This window comes from Phocoena sinus, chromosome 13 (assembly GCF_008692025.1).
Source record: "Phocoena sinus isolate mPhoSin1 chromosome 13, mPhoSin1.pri, whole genome shotgun sequence".
Taxonomy (NCBI): Eukaryota; Metazoa; Chordata; class Mammalia; order Artiodactyla; family Phocoenidae; genus Phocoena; species Phocoena sinus.
In genome coordinates this window covers 14334254-14348251 of record NC_045775.1, presented here as the reverse complement: position 1 = coordinate 14348251, position 13998 = coordinate 14334254, and the positions used below count along the sequence as shown (strand labels likewise).

Sequence of the window (13998 nt, the reverse complement as noted above, 5' to 3'; positions counted from 1 at the left end):
AAAAATAAAACTATAATTGAAACAACTGCAGCAAGGTAAAATAAAACCACAACAGAAAAAAGAAAAAAAACAGGGGGGACGGGCAACAAGCCAAAAGAAGAGAACAATAACAAAGAATAAAATTAGAAAAAAAAAGATTTATTAGGAAAAGTACAAATATAAAAGAATTAACAACGAATCAAGAAGGTAAAACAGAATCCCAATCTAAAAGAGGAAGAAAGAAAAAAAAAAAAAAAAAAAGCCTTGGCTATGGGGGCGGAGTTTAGGCACAGGTGGAACTTAGGCAGGGGTGGGCTTTAGGGTGGGGTGGAGCCTAGGCGGTGGGGGGCGTGACGTTTGAGCGTGGGGCGGGGCCTAGGCTTCGAACCCATGTAGCCGGCAAAGGCCCTGGGGGCGGTGGGCCTAGGCGGGACGTTCAAGCGTGGGGCAGGGCCTCTGCTTAGGTCCTGCGCAGAAGCAGAAGCGGGGAGGCAGCACGTGGAAAGGAGGCCTGCTGGAGCATGGAGTTCCAGAGTTGGGAGGTAGGGCCCTGCGTGAGGGCGTGTGGATGGGGTTGAGGCCCGGCAAGTTGGAGGGGGTCTCCGAGTGTAGAGGTGGGGCCCTGGGTAGGGGTGTAGAGGTGGGGCTTGGCCTCTGTGCGGCAGGAGGAAGGCTCTGAGGGCAGAAGATTAGACAGGGGAGCCCAACAGGCTTCCCGGTGCCTAAGTGGACAGGGAAAGGCTGGCCACGTTCCCTTCCGTTCCTGCGCGCCCCTCCCCCACCATCTCCCCCAGGGCCTCCCCTGTCCCCGCTGGATCCCTAACCGTGGGTGGGTCCCACTGGATGTAGGAACTCCTCCCCTCCCCCAGCCCCCTCAGGGGTGCTGGTCCCCTAGGTCCGGCCTTTAGTTTTGCTCCCCCTTCCCTCCCAGTCCCTCAGGACCCTCATGGCTGGAGGGGGCCTTGGTGGGCAGAGGATTAGACCCGGGATGTCAGCAGGTTGCGGGGGGCCCAAGTGGGCAGGGGAAACCTGGCTACGCTCCCTTTTGATTCTCTGCCCTCCCAGTGGTTCCCCAATTTCCAACCCTTCAGGTGTGGGATCCCTTCCCCTCCCCCAGCTGCCCCTGGGGGGCGCCAGTCCCGTCCCACCTCCACTCCTCCTCCCCCTTCACTCCCCCCACGCCCCACATCCTACCCCGTCGCTGGAGGTTCCTCCCATCCCCTTCGGTGTCTGTGGTCCCCCACGGGTGCCGGGTAGGTGCCCTAGTTGTGCAGAGCGGCGAATTCCCCGGCCTCCTAGGACTCCTATCTTGACTCTGCCCCCCTCGGCAAACTTTTGTATCGCTCCCCAAATTCTTACTTAGACAAACTCTCTGCCTTAGAGTTTGGATCATCGTAAGTGTATCTGAATCACTTTGGACTCCAAGTTTTCAGTAGGGAACCATTTTAGGATTCCCTGAATGTTTGTCTGTGGCAAGTGTCAGGTTTTGAATTTGGCTATAGGCCATCATAGTCCAGTTATCTGGGTCACACACGTGTGTGCGTGCTCGCACGTACACACACACCCTGAGCCAAAATATAATTCCCAAGTTACCATGATAATTAGAATACAATATATGTATAATATAACACAAATACAGTACAATAAAGTGTGGGTTATTAGAGTATGGGTTGTTCCAGTTGGCTGTCTATGGCAGACAGTGGCTAGCTTTTTATCAGAAGTGCTTTCTCTTCTTCTGAAGACACAGCTAGACAGTACTCTGACTGCCTTCTTTGCAGTTAGGTGATTAGTGTATCATGAGTGGGAATCACCTGTGTCTGGGTTGAGGTTTGTAAGAAGTGGATTTAGCTTTTCCACACTCTGATGCTCTGTCTGCTGGCTGAACACAGGGGATTCCATGGTCCTAGCAGAGAGCTGAGCATATGACAGAGAGATCATGGGTCCCTGAACCTCATGTGGAAGGCCTGCCACCAGTCTGTACCATCTGTTTTGGACTTTATGTGAGCAAGTTATTTATTTATGGTGTTTGACACATAATACGTTATGGGGCTTGTTCATAGTAGTAGTTAGAGTTACCTGTACTAATGCACTCTAATTCACATAGATCATTGAGATACTTTTCAATCAATACCTAGCATAAACATTAGTGATTACACAGGACAAATAAGTAGAAGAGAAGAGGTAAGTGCCACAAGCTGATGACTATGGTTGGAGAGTCTTTGCGAGGTGGAGCATTTGACATATGGGGAAACTTCCGATTGTCCTTAATTTCAAAACTTCATTAACTTTTCATTAGTAATTGTCATGAAGCTTAGAAATGAGACAGTGAGAAACAGTTAAATGCTCCATGTGACGATCCCCCGCCCCAGCTCCCTTTAATTCCTTTCTTGCTGCTCAGGCCTGGAACAAGATGGCTATTCTTTGGAGAGTGAAAACTGAGTGAAAGTCCTGTAATGTTTCTGTTTGATGTTTTTGGCAGTGATGATGAAAATTCTAGACTGAAACGATATTGTAGGAAGTCTGGACCAATTGCCTTGCTAAAGTCGAATGGATTTCCTCTCTTTTTGCTGTCTGGATCAATTCTTGGAGGAGTTAGTCAGAGAATTTGGTCTCTCAGTTGAAGCAACATATTGTACTGATAACAGGCGAGAGCACAGTCTGATTGGGCTCCCCAGGTCTTTCCAACTCACTGCTCTTGTGAGCGTTAGAAGGGCTTTTGCAAAATAAATAGAGCTCGCTGAGGTCTGCTAAGAAGGGTTCCAGATTCTGTTGACCAAAAGTGGAATGTTTCATACGCCACAGTAAAATTTTAAAAAAAGAAAAGAAAAAGAATCATGGAATTCTGAGTTCCACCTGTTAAATTATTTGTCCTTCTAATAGAAGCGGGAATGAAAGGCGTATGTTCAACATCATTTTGGACCCGTTTTCTGTGGCGGGAAACCAAGGTAAACACATTTTTCCTGATGTAATTGTTGATGTTAGTTCAGCTCATATGATGCAGGCAGAGCTGTGTGAACCATTTTATTTGGACCCATCCTCGGCTGGAGTTGGACATGCTGGTGGGAAGCCTGGAGTCTGGAGAACCCACAGTCTGGGGGCCCCGGATTGTTTAGGGAGCACCCAGGCCCAGGAATTGCTGCTATGAAGGTGCCGTTTGGGTTCCTGGCCTCAGGCCTCATTTCTTTGCATGTGTGTTTGGGAACATTCAGCTCCTCACTTGGGTTAGACCTGGTTTCTTATTAGGATTATTTCAAAGAATTATCATTCCCCTTTTCTAGTTTTACTTAGATACATATACGTGGTTCTATTATAAGTAATAGAGTTTTTTCTTGTCATTCTCCCTTTTTCTCTTTGGCTTTCTCTTCTTTTCTCTTCTCTGCCCCTCACCCTTTGCCCCCCACCAATCTGTGTTAACAACCTGGCGTGTTTTCTTTCCCTTTTTCCTGCATGCTTGCGTACTTATATACAAACACATACGTATTTTCATTTTTTGGTGTCATTTTTAACCCTCCTTTTTTTCTACTTCTGGTTTAACAGTAGTTCCCAGGGTAGCCTCCTCAAACACAGGTAGTCTATGATATGGTTTATTTCTTCATTTGTTTTTCCCACAGTCGTGTTTTTCTTTGTTTTCTTTTTTTTGTTTTTGTTTTTGTTTTTTGGGTAATGCTATGCGAAGTCCTGTGCTGGGCATTGCAGATAGAAACGTGAACTGGATACAGACCCTGACCTCAGGGAGTTAGTGCTATTAGAGGAGAACAGAGAGGGACATCTAGAATAGCCTGGAGGGAGCAGACCCTGTGAAGACCCCTGAGCTCACTGCGTGTCTGGAAGAGCAGGTTCTATATCCCACTTTGGGATGATTCAAAACCCACATGTCTGCCCCCAGCTCGGGGTGGGAAGGAGCTCTGGCACGGGGGCAGGGGGAGTGGGGACAGAAATAGTGGGGCTCTCCTGCAGTGGGCGGGGCAATGGAGGAGGTCCTGCCCAAGGGATCTTGGACAGCTGTGAAGGTGAAAGAGGTTGGTTGGATGCGCATCGGCTGTTGCATGTGAGTTGTTTACAAGTCTGTATTTGTACCTGAGGCACCGGTAATAAGGATGATGCCTTAGCTTGTGTGGTTACTTACCATGTGTGACCTGGCCTTCCAACCAGCCTATAAATGCACAGAGAGCACAACAGTGTCTCACATTTCTTATGCTTTACCTGTGCACAGAACACAAGGCTGGTCACGGAGGCATTAATTTATTTTTATTTTACTTTATTTGTTTTTATAACAAGATAGAAAATGAATTACCACAAAATGTTTATTGATGCAATTCAAAATATAATCAGAAGAACTGAGTACTGTGATTTTGGTTTTGGTTTTGGTTTTGGGTAATATAGGTCTACTGAGAGGAATGGAATTCTTTTAGGGGGATAACGTCAAAATTAGTGTTCCCTGTCTTGGAAATGATTGCAAATGCTCTTCTGCAAAATGTATTCGGCTAAGAGGTGGTGAGCCAGATTTGGTCTGTACTCAAATGTCACCTCCTCAGAGAGGCTGTCCCAGGACATCCTCTCAAAAGGTGTGCCCCCTACTCTGCCCTCTCAATCCCCCTTATCCTCGAATTTTCTCTGTAGCATTTCTCACAATCTGAAACACTATACATTTTACTCATATATGAGCTGTCTTCCCCTTCCACGTGTAAACTTTCTGTGGACAGGGTTTTTGTCTGTCTTGTCACTGCTGGCTTCCCAGCACCTGGAACATGTCTGGCACGCGGTAGGCGCTCAGTGAACATCTGGTAGACGGTCTGGGCGGGCCTGAGGAACTGGGGGTGGGGTGGAGGTGGGATCCTAGGTTTTGTCGAGGGCGCTGGTGGGAGGACCGCCACCCGGCACCTGTCCGCTGAATCACCCAGGGCCGTGGGCTGGGACCTGGAAACTGCCTGGGGGCAGGCAGGACAGGCTTTGGAGCAGCTCACACCCGGCTCCAAACTCAGGCCTCGGAGGCATTAATGTAAATGCAGTGCTGCTGACCAGAGGAGTAAAAATAAAATTGTGAATGAACATTTACACATGAAACTACATCTCCAGTGAGCTTTTAAATGTATTTTAACATCCTAGCTTCTACATTTGTGCAGTATTTGTAGTTCACAAAACATTGTCCAATACTTCACTGGATCTTCAGAATCTTCAGAATGAACTTGGAGGCAGACATCTTTGTTAGTAACCCGGTTTTACATTAGTGCAGACACACCTGAAGTTTAAGCTTTTAATTCTTCGAGATAGCAAAGCTGCCCCTGGAAGGACCGAGGACTCAAGCTTGTTCTGCCCACTGTGACTTGCTAACTTACACAGAGGTGGCCCAGAGAATGAGGCATCTCTCATGGCCCTGATTTGGTACAGAGCCCCTTAAGCTCGTAGGACTCAGCCTGTGATCTCAGGGGAGCTAGGCTTCACTGCAGTTTGAGGGGACCCGGAAGGGACGGATGGCCCTGACACCGCATACCTGTCTGGGGTCACAGTGCCAGAAATCCCACTATTAGCAAAGCTGTCTGTTGGGTTAGACGTGGCTCGCCTCAGTCTTCTTTTTAAACCAGAGATGCCTGTAGGAGAGGAAGATACGAGGTTGAAGCCATCAATGAATATCACTGCAGTGTCGGCTGGGTTATCAGTTACTTGGGTTATCCATTACTTGGGAAAGGCCCCAACCCGAAAGTGATGTAAATTTGTTGTGTTTGCTTGCTTGTTTTAGGAAGACTTTGGAGCCTACTGTGTGATTCAGGAGAGTAGATCAGTGGGCCACACTGTGGGGAGAAGGTGCTGGGGAGAGCACAGAGGAGCTTCTCTCTCTTAGATCCTTGTGCTCCTGGCCAGGAGGTGTGAATTCCATCTGGTCCTGGGCAGCTGTTCCTCGGGGCATCCCTCAGACATCACCTCCACATTTCTGAGGCTGCCCTGGGAGGAAGCAAAGCAGGGGACTTCCTTCCTGTTAACCCTCCTGAGAAGGGTGAGGAGGGCATCAGGCAGGCGAGAGCGTCCAGCCTGGGCATGTTCTGGAGAGAAGGAAGCTGGGCGGCATGGTGCGTGGTTACTTTGTGGGAAGCAGTCATGGGCTTTTGATTTTGGAAATAGGGCAGCCTTTCGTGCTGCAGTGACGGACCCTCGGCGTGGCAAGTTCAGCCCAGAGCCAGCGCGGTGGGTATGTCTGCGGTGTCCGCGGGGCAGGGCAGCGACCCTCAGCCCGCTGTGAGTCCTATAGATACACTCGCAGGCTGCTTTTCCATTATTGCATGAAAGACAGTCATTAGTGCTGAAGTTCAAAGCCATGGTTCCCGTGTGTCCTTAACATGATACAGGTGGGCCTTCATTGGAAACACCTTCTGCTTCTCCAGCTCAGTTCTCATAGAAACAAACAATGGTGCCCTTTGCCCAAGTCGGAAGAGGAGGCTGTGAAATCCCCGTGAGCTTCCCCTGCGCGGCACGGCTTCAATCAGATCCTCCTGCAGGGGTGAGGACCCGCACACCCATCCCGAGCACAGCCTGGGCAGCGGGGCAGAGCCCCACGGGCATGGCACTCGCACAGGCCCCCTGCCGTGGCCGTGCTGATGTGGGGTGAGGGGTCAGGGCCCCAGCGCAGGTCAAAGTGCAGCTACAACTGGGAGGTCTGCTCATCTTTGCTGAGGAAACACTCTTCACGATCCGGGCTTCGAGTGATTCCCTCCTTCCCTTTCATATTAGGACTGCAGTTCAGATGTGAGGGTTCAGCGTAGAGCCTTGGAGACAGTGGAAGGAACTGAAGTGTGGAGCCTGACTGCCTGCATGTGGAAGCTCCAGCCACGTGGCTTTATGCCCGTCACTAAGCTGCTCTGCATCTTCACCTCTTCAACGGTGAAGTGCAGGTCACACCAGTGCTTACCTTATAGGGCTCTTTTGAGGGTTAAGTGAATCGATACATATAAAGGACTTAGAGTAAGGTCTGGCACTGATTAAACACTCAGCATTGGCTGTTATTACTATTAATAAAGATGTTCAAGATCTTTTTACTAGGTTTTAGGTTTTTTTTAAGAGAAGTTTTAGGTTCACAGGAAAATTGAGCGGGAGGTACAGAGATTTCTCACATACCTGTGACTCCACCCATGCACAGCCTCCTCCAGTCAACGTCCCACAACACAGTGGTGCTTTTGTTAATGACCGATGAAGCCGCATTGACACACCATTGTCACCCAAAGTCTATACTTTACGTTAGGGTTCACTCTTGGCATTGTATATTCTGTGGATTTGGACAAATGTGTAATGACAGCTATCCACGCTTATAGTATCATACAGAGTAGTTTCACTGCCCTAAAAATCCTCTGTGCTTCGCCTACTCATCTCTCCTTTCCCCTCAGCATTAGTTTTTTTTCTGTTTGTTTTTTCTTTTTGCCGCCCTGCACAGCATACAAGGACCTCTTAGTTCCCTGACCAGGGATCAAACCTGCACCCCCTGCAGTGGAAGTGCGGAGTCTCAACCACTGGACCTCCGGGGAAGCCCCTCTCCTTTCCCCTAACCCCTGGCAACTACCCGTCCTTTTACTGTATCCATGTTACTTGCCTTTTCCAGGATGTCATATAGTTAGAATCGAACAGTGTATAGCCTTTTCATATTGGCTTTTCACATGTAGTAAACGCATTTAACTTTCCTCCATGTCCTTCCATGGCTTGATAGCTCATTTCTTTTTATCGCTAAATTATATTCCATTGTCTGTATGTACCACAGTTTATCCATTCACTTACTGGCAGACATCTTGGTTTCTTCCATGTTTTGACAATTATGCATAAAGATGCTATAAACATCTGTGTGCTTGTTTTTGTACAGAGAAGCTTACATTTTTATTACATTAAACATATACTGGAATTTACATATATGGAATTTACCTCTGCCATCCCAGGATTGATATAGATCAGGATTTATATTCAAATTTCAACTCCTGACTCTTCCACAGATGTCTGATGTAGGTATCTGTGCCCAGGCTGGCAGCGATGCCATCTCTAGGGTACCCAGCTGTTGGCCTGTCCTTCACTCAGGGACAGGCCACAGGCCACACCTTACATCATATCTCACTACTCTGCATTTGTGCCCTTAATGCCAAAATCGAAAAGCTCAGGCATAGATTGTCCCTAAATCTTTACTGATGCTTCTCATACGTTTCGCCATAGCCTTGAGTTTCAGAAAAAAAAAAAAACAAAAAAACCCAAAACACCAGTATATCATTAAATGACTGCAATATAATGTTGTAGAGGGGTTACACAGAGTTTCTAAAGCATAAAGGCAACGTGCGATTGAAAGGGTGGTAAGATCGCTAAAGATAGAGAGTCGGCAGTACTGATAGGAGTGGATTTAGGAAAAAGGCAAAGTTACTGAGGGAGTAAGTAAAATTGCCAGATATTTATGACAGAATTGGCACTTTACTCTTGATTTCACACAGGTTTAAAGAACGTGAAGTGATGATTGCAAACATTCATTTTGACAAATTTGTTTCAGATGATTCATCTGGAGAGGGAAGCTACATTTAAAAAAAGTGTGCGAACAATGCTAAGCAAGAAGAGTAGGAATAAATGTTTAAAAAATTTAGAAAACAAAAGGAAAACAGTAGGACAACCTTATCACCTCAAACCAAATATATTGCATGTAAAATATATAATACTGTGTTCAAAAGTTGAAATTTGGGGAAATTGCCTATATGATGTACAAAAGCTTCCAAGAAGGGAAAAACTAGTGATAAGGATTATTTTCTACCAATTTTCCTTTTGAACTACTTATTTTCAATGAAATTATTAGTGATTTTCAGTGGAACTGCTGGGTAACCACTCAAGGGGGTAACAGTGATGTTACACCTCCTACGCCTCAGTCAGTCTTTGGGAAAATAGCTGGGACTCCCTCTGTTCACATGAGATGTGAGGCCAGCCTAACTCAGTGAACTCCTACCAGCTTTCTCCTTCACTTACTTTGACCTGGGGCTTTCTGAACTCTAATGCCTCTATCTAACAGTTAGGAATGAAGGATTTGCACCGTGAATTCTGCGGGACTCTTCTAATTCTTACCATTTCTGAGTTCAGATACAACTGTGCACCATAGATCCCAAAATACTTCCCCAAGACATAACCTTGTTTGACTGTGTTCCCTTCCCTCCTTTGGATCAGTCAAGGATCATTTTAATCATGAAACCACTAATGCCCAAGCCACCAAAAGTGACAGTCAGGATTCTGGACAGGACACAGAGAGGCTTCTGATTGTGAGCCAGAGAGGTGGCCCTGTAATTAAGGTACTAAAAATAACAAAAACTCTATCCCTACAATAATCCTATATCCTCTGATAACTCCCATGCCAAAGCATAAAGACTGAGTTGTGCCATGCTCTTTCATGCCCAGCCTTCAGGTTTCCATTTTCTGATTGTTTTAGTTTCCAAGGGTCTTTACTACAGCCAATTTTTTCTTAGTAATAACAATTTACCATTGTGGGTGTATGTGTCTTCCTATCTCTATATCTCTTTTTTCTAGGCAATGTTGAATTGTTTGTTCAAATATAATATCATTTCCCTCTCAGTGGTATGATTTAGGGCGATATGCTTGCCATCCATGGGTTGACCCACTTTATCCCTCTCTTAAAAGATGCCAAGCATATTGGGTACATGACTAACAATCACTTTTAATTTTTTTTTCTTCTTTTTATGGCAGTGGTCTTCACCTATCATTTTATGTTGCGTGCTTGTGTCTGAGGAAGGGAGAAAGGGGCGTTTGGGTCTGATGGGAGATATGATCAGTGTGGTGCTCATTTTTGCAAAGAAGGCATTGCATTTGTTTCCCTTGTATCACGTATTGAGTTGTTATTTGCCAATGATGTCCATTTATTTTACAACTGTCTTGTACAGTGAGTAGAGATCATTATCCATCTTGAACAGGTGAGAAAAGAGAGGCTTAGAGGGTTAAATGAACACATCAAGGTCTTGCCTATATATCAGTTGTAGGCATGATTCACTCACTGAATAATTTGTCCTGAAGCACCCCCTTCCCAAGAAGTACTTCCTAATGTGATATATCCTGAAGGGCAGCCTGGAGGCTGAAGTAACTCGATAGCAGATGGCAGTCTTCCAAGGAGTTGCTGGTTTCCCTAGGTCTCAAGTTCCTTACTTGTGTGAATATTAAGGCAAATTGAGTGGATATTGCAACACTGGGTTATCACTCACTTGGTAACTTGCGTGGGAAAATGTCTCCCCTGCACAGATTAATTAAGAACCAATCCTTTGGAATCCTGTGCCTTAGAGTGAATTATGGGTGGTTTCTATGAAGTTAAAGGGACAGAGACTGTTATTCATGGTTGTTAACTGGAAATGTAGAGGAGTGTAAGGGGGCGGAACAGCTGCATTTGTAAAAGCGCAGGTTGTTTTTAATTAACGCCACATCAAGCATCTGCCCACAGCATTCACCCCCAGTTCAATGATGTCTGTAGGCATTGTAGCCTGGAATTCTCCAAATTACTCCCATGTTGTGCTAGATTGAGGACTATTTGCTGGGGGCAGTTGGGGTAATAGGAACCTCATCAGTCAGCTGAGGGGATGTGGACGGCAGATTGAGGTAACAAGCTAAACTCTGATCCCAGGCTGGTTGCAGAGCCCACCTGGCAATAACCAGGGAGTAAGAATTTACTGTTTGCAACTCAGCTAACCGGTCCTCATGGCTTGGACAAACGAGTGCTTCTGGGTTCATATGGCTGGGCGGTGTGGGAGCCTAGAGCCAACGGCACCAATGATCAATCACTTCTCTTCCAGAGACCAGGAACTCACAAGGCACGGGGACATGATACCGGCTGTCTAAGCGCTGGGGCCAAGATCCTGCAGCTGCTGCTCTTGCCTCTAGGAGGATATCTCAGTTGTGCAGTGATAGTTTTACATGGACTTAAAGTAGAAAAGCGTAGTCGATGTCGATGTCAAGCAGAGGAGACTCACTTTGCATTTATCACTGAAAAGTAGAAGGTCAAAGAAAGAGGAGTCGTTAGATAACCATTATACACACAGTAAAGCTCAGTGATTCGAATCCATAGAGTGGGATCAGTCTGATTATAAAATGTCTAACAAGAAGTGCATCTTGGTTCACTTAAGGGTGCATTCAGGGTTGGATAGGTATAAGAAAAGTATATATTAAAAAGTAAACTAATTGAGTGTAAAAAGTCCTTCTCATTGCTTTAAAACGTTTATTTTTAAGTAGATAAAACATATGTCCTGCTAGCTAACTTATACTATTAATTTACTTTACAGGTAGCTAATTTAAAGATAAACTCTAGGCTGGCTTCTGCCCAAATTATCAGAAATTCCTGTTCGGGGAATCTGGATCGAGTACGATATGGTATATGAAGAAAGGAGGGTTTCATTTGAGTGGGTCCAGACATAGGGCTCTGGAATCAAGATAAGCATATGAGATTCAAATCAAATGCTTCCTGATAGCTCAGTGTCAGCCTATGGGGGGGGGGTGCAGAAATGAAGAAAACATAGACCAAGCCTTCATAGAGAATATGTGTAACTGTGTAATACAAGGCATCTGTGATTAGCATAGAAGCAATGGGAGATTAGGGTGATTTGGCCAGCCTTGGATGCTAAACTGAGGGGGTAATGGGGAGCCATGGAAAGTTTTTGAGCAGGGCACTGACACGACCAGAGCTATCTTTTAAGAGTAGCCATACAAGTAGTAATTTGAAGAGATAGTTAGGGAACTGCTGCATAGTTTGAATGAAAAGTATGGTTCAGGAATTATAAACTATGACAGTTGACTGGATGTGAAGAAGAAAAACAAAGTCTCGAGAGGGCCTCTGAGACTTCCAACCTGGGAGGCTTGGAATAATCATAATAAGGTCAGTCTGGTGTGGGGGAACTACTTTGAAGACTGAGTTTTGGATGTGGTTTTGGACATTGATTGTGAGTCCTTGTGGATTGTGCAGTTGGAGATGTTGAGTTGGTATATGATCTTGAGCTTCATGGAGCTGGATTTAAATTACAAATTTGAGTTAACTGTATAGAGGTAAGATCTGAGCGTGAGGATTGGTAGAGAGTATAGATAAAGGCAAATGATTTAAGCTGAACCTTGGGTGATGAATCCTATGGTTTAGAAATTGGCCCAGGGAGGTCAGTGTGTTCTCTGTACCTCCATTTCCAGGGAGTATAGCTCTTGCTGAAGTAGCTGAGAGTAGAGATGGGACAACTGAGTTTTCTTGTAAAGAATTACACCATTACAGTGTGCAGCCAATAACTAGGTTTTTGCTGTGTTGACAGATTATCTTTAAGTTATAATAAAAATGATCCTATTGGTCATTCCCAGTCTTGTCTTGTCTTTGGCTCTGTCATAAACGTACTTTTGCCTCTTGATTCACTGTTAGAAATTTCCGGTGTGGTTTGGGGCTGAGAGTTAGGGGGTCAGGCTTTGGGACCTGAAGCCCAAACAAACCTTCCACTGCTTCCTACAGTAAACTTAAATTAATTTAGGGGTCAGAGGATATCCGGTGACAGTATCAAGAGCAACCTAGCCTTTTATTTCTATGTGGATCCAAAAGAAAAGCACATTTGAACAGCAAGCAGTTCATTTCAGACTGGCCACATTCTGCTGTGGATGGAGAACATTAATGTATCAACCTCAGAATCAATTTCTGAAATAATGAAAATTCCTGAAATAAAACGAAATGAAAATTTCTGAAATAAAAAGAAAGGATAAGCATGTTTAACTTTGCAAAAGTAGTCACAGAATATGAGATGCAGTACAGCAAAACCAAGAGCCCAGATCAAGTATTCAAGCATCAACAAAATGAGAAAGTCTTATTGACAACCAATCCGATTCAACTGATGTTTACCAGGTGCCTATTAGGGGAAAGAATAAAGCATGAGCAGGATGTGGGTGGGCATTCTAAAACGTCAGATGTGCTTCCTATTCTCAGGGAGAGTAGACACAAGTGGGGGAGCTTGTTTATAACAACGATAACAACAATTGCAATGGCAACAATAAAATGACTAAAATGCAAGTGAAGTCACTGATGCCACGGGACAAAGAAGCACACTGGGTATGGGTGGGTGGTGCACTTAATTCTGGCTAGAAGATCAGGAAAGTCTTCGCAGAAGGTGGGGCATTTGAACTGCACCTTTGAGGATAATGATTGTGAGCATTATGGTGGGTCGTGGTGGTGGTGATGAGGCCGAAGAGAGCAACTGCTAATCAGCTGGATGGTAATAGTTTACCCAGCTCTGTATTATTTACTGGACGGATTCTGTGTTAATGTTTCAAAAGGTAAAGTGGAAGGAGGGGATTTCAGAAGACAAAAGAGAACGAGGAGAAACATGTGGTGTGTTGGTGTGTGTGAAATAGACGTTTGATGTGTTCCAGGTCCAACGTGGAGGGTGTAAGATGAAACAAGATTGGAAGAGGAATAGTGACCAGATCAGCAAAAAGCTCCTAATACTGTGAATTACATGAGTCACACCTAGCTTCCTCTGGATACTTGTGTGGGAAGCTGACCCCAGTAGGCTAAGCAGGATGGTCTTGTGGTGTGTGCGTCTGTCCTCCAAAACCCTGGAAAATGCCCTCTGGAATCGCATGGTCTGCAGCAGACCTTTCATCTGAGGTTTCTGAAGGAAAGACCTTGAACCCAGGCTTTTGATGGCTACAGGAAAGATGGATTTGGCGAGGGCCCAGCGGACATCATTAACAGAGGATGGCCAGTGCATCACGGACAAGGGAAAAACTGGGTAATGCTTCTCAGAAGATTTGGTATTCTTTCCCACTTTATTCCATGCCCTCCTCTATTTTTAAATAGGAATTTTATATATGCCTGAAATAACCTCCAAGCACTTCAATGTTTTGCTAATAAATAAAACTTTTTATTGTTTTTAAAACTGATTCTATAGCCTATAACGCAGTGAAAATAAAATAGCCCATTCATGCTGAAGGTGTCTTTATGGGAAAAAATTCAGAGAATTCTGAGAGTTCTGAAAGAGACAGAAAAACAGAGAAATAATGGCC

General features: G+C 45.2%; 1 long non-coding RNA gene across 1 annotated transcript in view; it reads left to right on the top strand.

The window, feature by feature from the left end:
- LOC116764596 overlaps positions 1 to 13522 on the top strand; it is a 52819-nt gene extending 39297 nt beyond the window's left edge. Inside the window, exon 3 of the long non-coding RNA XR_004352941.1 lies at positions 13363 to 13522. This is a non-coding gene — a long non-coding RNA (uncharacterized LOC116764596). The remainder of the gene's footprint in view (positions 1 to 13362) is intronic.
- Positions 13523 to 13998: the final 476 nt, after the last annotated feature.